General features: G+C 37.3%; 1 pseudogene; it reads left to right on the top strand.

Annotated features, from left to right (window-relative positions):
- The window catches only part of LOC112411984 (sentrin-specific protease 6-like), an 80,193-nt pseudogene extending 73,003 nt beyond the window's left edge, over positions 1-7,190 (top strand).
- The last annotated feature ends 252 nt before the right edge of the window (positions 7,191-7,442 follow it).

Genomic DNA, 7,442 nt, shown 5'->3' with positions numbered 1-7,442 from the left:
ATATATATATATATATACACATATATATACATGGCTAATACATATATATGCCACATCTTCTTTATTCATCTGTTGATGGACACTTAGGTTGCTTCCATATCTTGGCAATTGTAAATAATGCTGCTGTGAACATGGGGGTGCATATATCTTTTTGAATTAGTGTTTTCCTTTTCTTTTGTTATATACCCAGGAGTGGAATTGCTGGATCATATGGTAGCTCTATTTTTAATTTTTTTGAGGAAACTCTATACTATCTTCCACAGTGGCTGCACCAATTTACATTCCCACCAACAGTGTACTAGGATTCCCTTTTCTCCATGTTCTTGTCAACATTTGTTATTTGTAGACTTTTTGATGATAGCCATTTTGACAGGTGTGAGGTGACACCTCATTGTGATTTTGATTTTCATTTCTCTGGGTTGATTAGTAATGTTGAGCATCTTTTCATGTGCTTGTTGGCCTTCTTTGGAAAAATGTCTACTCATGTGTTCTGCCCATTTTTTATTTGGGTTGTTTGAGTTTTTTTGATATTGAGTTATATTAGCTTTTTATATATTTTGGGTACAGACAAACCTTTTATCAGTTATATAATTTGCAAATATTTTCTCCCATTCAGTAAGTTGTCTTTACACTTTGTCAGTGGTTTCCTTTGCTGTGCAAAATCTTTTAAGTTTAATTATGTTCTATTTATTTATTTTTTGCTTTTGTTTCTTTTGCCTTAGGAGACAGATCCAAAAAATATTGTTATGATTTATGTCAAAGAATGTTCTGCCTATGTTCTCTTCTAAGACTTTGTGGTTTCTGGTCTTACATTTAGGTCTTTAATACATTTTTAGTTTATGTTTGTATAAGGTGTGAGAAAATGTTCTAATTTTATTATTTTACATGTAGCTGTCCAGTTTTCCCAGCATCTCTTGTTGAAGAGACTGTCTTTCTCCATCGTATATTCTTGACTCCTTTGTCATAGATTAGGGTTATAAGTATGTAGGTTTATTTCTGGGCTTTCTATTTTGTTCCAATGATCTATGTGTATGTTGTGCCAGTATCAATCTGTTTTGATTACTATAGCTTTGTAGTATAGTCTGAAATCAGGATGCATGATTCTTCTTCCCAATATTGCTTTGGCAATTTGGGGTCTTTTGTGGTTCCATATAAATTTTAGGATTATTTATTTTAGTTCTGTGAAAAATGTCATGGGTATTTTGATAGGGATTGCATTAAATCAGTAGATTGCTTTGGGTAGTATGGGCATTTTAACAACACTGATTCTCCCAATCCATGAACATGGTATATCTTTCCATTTGCTTCTGTCTTCTTCAATTTCCTTCATCAGTCTTTTATAGTTTACAGAGTATAGGTCTTTCACCTTGTTGGTTAAGTTTACTCCTAGATATTTTATTCTTTTTGTTGAGATTTTAAATGGGGTTGTTTTCTTGCTTTATCTTTCTGATAGTTCATTATTAGTGTATAGAAAAGCAACAGACTTCTTTTCTTGCATATTAATCTTGTATCCTGCGATGTTACTGAATACATTTATTAGTCCTAATAGTTTTTTGGTGGAGACTTTAGGGTTTTCTATACATAGTATCATGTCATTTGCAAACAGTGACAGTTTTACTTCTTCCTTTCCAATTTGGATGACTTTTGTTTCTTTTTCTTGTCTGATTGTTCTTATAAAAGACACTCTGGATAGCTCACTCCCTACATCTGCCCTATGATGACACAGTGAAAAGACAGTCATCTATGAACAAGGAAGTGGGGTCTCACCAGACACTAAATCTGTCAGTGTCTTAATCTTGCACTTCCCAGCCTCCAAGACTGAAAAATAAATTTTTGTTGTTTATAAGCCAGCCATTCAATGACACTGTGTTATAGCAGCTCCAAAGGACTAGGCAGCCTCCTCAGGTAGAGTTTCTGGTCAAAGCTGTGATTTTCGAAGTTCCTCTGCTCCACAGCCCAACCAGAGTGGATTGAGTCAGCACTCATCTGCATTCTTTTATTTACAGGCAACTTTCCTCCAATTCTATGAAATATCAGGACCAAGATCATGAAAGCAATGAAATTCTCAATGTATATTGTAGAATGACTCTTTTCTGGAGCTTTGTCATTGTAGTGGTTTTTCAAACAATAACCACAGTAAAAAAGATATATAACTTTAAATAATCTAACATCCTAGCCAAAAAGTAAATCATTAGAAGCTTCTGGTTTGCCTGGAAGAACCAGCTCACATTAAGCTATTGAAGAGTGTAGCAGTGTAACCCTGGTGGTCCAGTGGTTAAGACTCCACATTCCCAATGCAGGGGGCTCATGTTCGATCCCTGGTCAGGAAAGTAGATCCCGTGTGCTGCAACTAAAAAAGATCCCGTGTGCCACAACTAAGACCCGGCACAGCCAAATAAATAAATATTAAAAAACAAGAAAAAGTAAGCAGATTGTGTCAAAATAAATAAATAAATAAAAGAGTGCAGCAGAGGCTGCTGGGCCCCATAATATCCTTTTCTCCTCTTCTGGGCACCCAGGTAAACTACATTTCAGTTCTCTTGCAGTTAGTCTAAGACCATGTGACTCATTTCTGACCAAAAAATGAGTGGGAGAAATACATACTACTCCTATTCCTGAATCATAAATATATCCCTCAAGACCGGTCCAGCAGTTAGCAAACTACAGCCTGGTGGCTAAACCCAGCCCGTCATATGTTTTTGTAAATAAACTTTTATTGAGACAAAGCTACAGTTAAAGCTGCTTTTCTGTTACAATGCCAGATTTGAGTAATTGCAACAAAACCATATGGATCACAAAACCAAAAATATTAACTATCTAACCCTTTAGAAAAAGTTTGCCAACGCTGCTCTGGTCCCTCTCTCTTCTCATTATTCTATAACCTTAGAGGCCATATTTGAACATGTTGGCCCAAAACCTGAAAGAAGTCTGATTTCTTGAATTACAGCCCATAAAAAAGCTCTTTCTACCCCACTGGACTTCATGTGATTGAAAAATGAGCTTTAACTGTGCAATCTCACAGAGATTTTAGGGTTGCCTGTTTCAACAGCTAGCATGACAACAGCCAGTTGTCTGTTACAACTTTCCTCGGAAGACCCAAAGGCCATCATGAATAGACTCTGTGCTTTTGGTTAATCATTCTGACTCTCAATTGTCCTGCAAACTGGAAATATGTCACTTTATAATGGAATCACTCCAACAATATCTTCTTCATCAGTGCCCGTGATAGTATACAAAATCTCATAACCTTTAAATTGCACAAGATCCAAATTAGCAGGTGACTCTAGAAAAGATACAGTAATCTCTGTGTTCACTCTCCCTGCAGAAGTCAAAAATGCTGCTGGTTTAAGACAGGACAAAGAGGACAGATGAATCTCAAACAAGAATGTGGACATGCACAGCTCCCAACAGGATCACATTCTAGAACATTTACTGGAAGAGATGTTGCCCTGGAAGGCCACATGGGAAAGATGCTGATGGCTGCTACCTACCATCTTCCACATGAGACTCAGCTGTGAAAGATGAGAACCGTGTCTTTGCAGCTGTTGCATATGGAGTTTCCTCATCAGAACAACACCTGTTCTCCTCCAACAAGGCAGGAATTTCCAAGATTTTTAGTCATGTCATCTGATGTGCACTTTAAAACTGCAATTTGGATCCTAAGAGTAGAGGAGAGAACATCTTAGTCAAGACCCAGAGACTTCTTGACTCAGGGAGCATGGAAAAGTAACCATAAAATGACTCTAAGACCCTCATTGCCTCATTTCTGTGCAACAGCTGTAGCCGGTAAAAGCACAAGATCACTTTCAGTGGAGCTAAGCGACTCTTCTGACAGCAGGGAACCAATAAGAGCTTAGGCTTGAGAATGAGTTCTCAGTAGGACCAGTGTGTCTTGATGATGAGAATAAACTTCCTTCTATCATCTGGTGCCAGGGAAATCAGAAGAGGGAAACAAAGCAGTCAGGAGGATAAGCACATTTCAGATTTTCAGTTTTCCTTATTGGGTGGTTTTGGAGGAGAAAAAAAACCCAGGAAAGATGACAAAACAAATCTGAAATTGTGCAACCCAAAAAGAAAAGAGAGTCCAGATGCTCCAAAGCCTATACTAATGAAGATTATTAAATTATTTACAAACTCTCCCAGGCCTGATTTTCCGTGAGCCTGGTATATGTTAGGTACACATCATTATCTTCGGATTGCACTATAAATGCTAATCTAAGCATATTGCTTTTTAACCAGAATTGTACTTGTAAAAGGACTTACAAACATTTATTCTGTGCACAAATACCCTTATAGGAAATCTCCTTAAAATGTATTTCTTTGTACAAAACATATATAGAAAAAATAATATTTGACCCAGGCAAGATTTTGTGGTGGTGATTATCAGAAGAAACCATTTATTATATTTTAATATTTTAAAAAATGCATTGAGGTATAATTGACATATAGCATTATATTAGTTTCAGATGTACAATATAATGGTTTGATACCATACATATACAGTGAAATGATTACCACAATAAATCTAGCTAACCATTACCTTCTAATCTTACTAGGAGACTGGTCATAAAATTATGGTAATGCAAAAAATAGACTGAGGGAAGAGATATGGGAACATATGTATATGTATAACTGATTCACTTTGTTATAAAGCAGAAACTAACACATCATTTAAAGCAATTATACCCCAATAAAGTTGTTAAAAAATAAAACTAAAACTAGAACTACCTTATGACCCAGCAATCCCACTACTGGGCATATACCCAGAGAAAACCATAATTCAAAAAGACACATGCACCCCAATGTTCATTGCAGCACTATTTACAATAGTCAGGTCATGGAAGCAAACTAAATGCCCATAGACAGATGAATGGATAAAGATGTGGTATGTATATAAAATGGAATATTACTCAGCCATAAAAAGGAATGAAATTAGGTCATTTGTAGAGACATGGATGGACCTAGAGACTGTCATACAGAGTGAAGTAAGTCAGAAAGGAAAACAAATATCATCTATTAACACATATATGTGGAATCTAGAAAAATGGTACAGATGAACCAGAAATAGAGCTACAGATGTAGCAAACAAACATACAGACGCCAAGGGGGGAAAGCGGAGGGTGGTGGTGGTGGGATGAATTGGGAGATTGGGATTGACATATATACACTAATATGCATAAAATAGATAACTAATAACCTGCTGTATAAAAATAAATAAAGTTAAAAAAGAAAAAAAGACAGACGAATAAACAAGCACTTTATATCAAAGTTTACTCCCATTGTCACCTTCACCACTTGCAGACATTACCTCACCCCCTTGTCATCCAGAGAGAGAATAGGTGGGTTTTCTGTAAGCCCTTCCTGTCCTGCCTGCTCCCCAGCATCTGTCACCATCAGGGGCTGCCCCTGACACTTAGAGCAGCAGAGTGGACTTTCCTGATGTCCCCAGGCCCCTGAGGTTGAGGTTGTTCCCTTGTTATAGCTCTGAGAGCCGATGCAAGTCACATGTCCCTTTACCCTCACTTCACTCTGAACAGCTACCACACACAGCTGTTCAGGAGTATTCGACTTTACTTAAGGGCTGGAGAAATTAAAGAGGATTATGCCTAGGAGAAAACTGAAACTGTCTAGTAAACATGGGTTTTCTGAGAGTTCAAAGGAAAAACATCCAGAGAAATGAACCTTCCCAGGACTCCTTGCTCAGACACATCCTACTCATAACTGTTCCCTCCTGTCCTGAGGTCAGCACTTTCCTACCTCCTTCTTTCCCTGACACTCCCAACCCTGCATATGGCTGAGGACCCACCTCGAGGCAAAGTCCACTGTATATCCACAGGCATTGTTTTCAAACCAGATTCATTTCTTTCTCCCAAGCAGTGCATTTCCCCAAATCAGGATAATTTGGCCTAGAATAAGGTCTTGGGAGCCTCAACCATGTAATCAGTGGTGGTATTTGGCATTCTGCCTCTTAAGAGCAGGCTTGAGGAATGAGGCATAACCCTGATACTCCAAAGTCCTCTAGTACACAGAGGACACTTCAAAGCTGGCGCCCTTCAAAATTTCTCCACCAGATGACTTTCCTAACCATTGAAACTCTTGCTCACCTACACACACAAATACATATACAATCACCAACATACAGAGACCTCTTCACAAGACAAACATTAATTCTCTGAGAAAGTACATGCTAAACAACTTTGAGCCATTTTTTCTTTCTTTTGTAAAAATTTTTAATTGAAGTATAGCTTATTTACAATGTTGTATTAGTTTCAGGTGCACAGCAAAGTGATTCAGTAACATATATATATATATATATATATATATATATATTCAGATTCTTTTCCCTTAGACGTTATTACAAAATATTGAGTATAGTTCCCTGTGCTATACAGTAGGTCCTTGTTGATTATTTTATATATAATAGTGTATATACGTTAATCCCCAAATCCTAATTTATCCCTCCCCCTCTTCCCCTTTGGTAACCATAAGTTTGTTTTCTATGTCTGTGAGTCTATTTCTGTTTTGTAAATGAGTTCATTTGTATCATTTTTTTTAGATTCCACATGTAAGCAATATCATATGATATTACATTTTTTCCCCTGGATGTCAAATTGTATCTACTCAGACCTGCTGAGAATATGAAGTATTTGTGGCTCAGCTGTCCTTCTTTTAACAGCTGCTCCTTCAATAGCACAATGACTGGTCCTGATTTAATTTCCAAGTTTGGAGGCAGCAAGCTAGCTGGGCCTCATTCACCTTCCAATTAAAAGACGCATGAAGATAGAAAAAGACTGAAAATTGTGACAGAATTTAAATAAATAATATAAAAGAATTTCTCAGTTTGGAAAACAACTTATCTCTAAATACAAAGCAAACAAACGGATTTAAGAAATGATTAGCACCTGGGTCATGTCTAAAGCACTTCCATCTGTAGAGATAAGAGGTAATGAAAGGCTTCTAACCACCCCTGATTTAAACATTTGAAACTGCAATTATATCCCAGACAATTGAGTCACTCCCCACCACCCCCGTTCTACAGATAGGCTCTTTACACAAAGGAGCTTTCATATCAGTGTCTCTTTTTATCCGTTCAGGAGACCACAGCTCCCAGGCATAAAATACAGGGCAGTGGTGCAGCACAGCCTCAGCTGCGACACCAACAGTACAGCTCCGGTGGTCATGAACCATGACTCATTGCATTAGTTGACAATTGTAATGAAGCCAGTACATTTTGGTGGTGAAGATTATAAACACTAGAGTCAGATAGATGTGAGTTCTAGTCCTGACTCTTCAACTTACTTGCTGTGTGACCTTGGGGAAATTATTTAAACTTCTTGAGTCTCTCTTTTTTAATTTGTAAAATGAGAATAATACCTCATATGATTGTTCTGAAGATGAAGTAAGTTAATTTAAGAACTTAACACAGTGTCTGGCACACGGTA

Source organism: Neophocaena asiaeorientalis, unplaced genomic scaffold (assembly GCF_003031525.2).
Source record: "Neophocaena asiaeorientalis asiaeorientalis breed wild unplaced genomic scaffold, Neophocaena_asiaeorientalis_V1.1 scaffold906, whole genome shotgun sequence".
NCBI classification, from domain to species: Eukaryota; Metazoa; Chordata; class Mammalia; order Artiodactyla; family Phocoenidae; genus Neophocaena; species Neophocaena asiaeorientalis.
The sequence above is the reverse complement of the archived record's forward strand: the minus strand, read 5'-3'. Positions and strand labels throughout refer to the sequence as shown.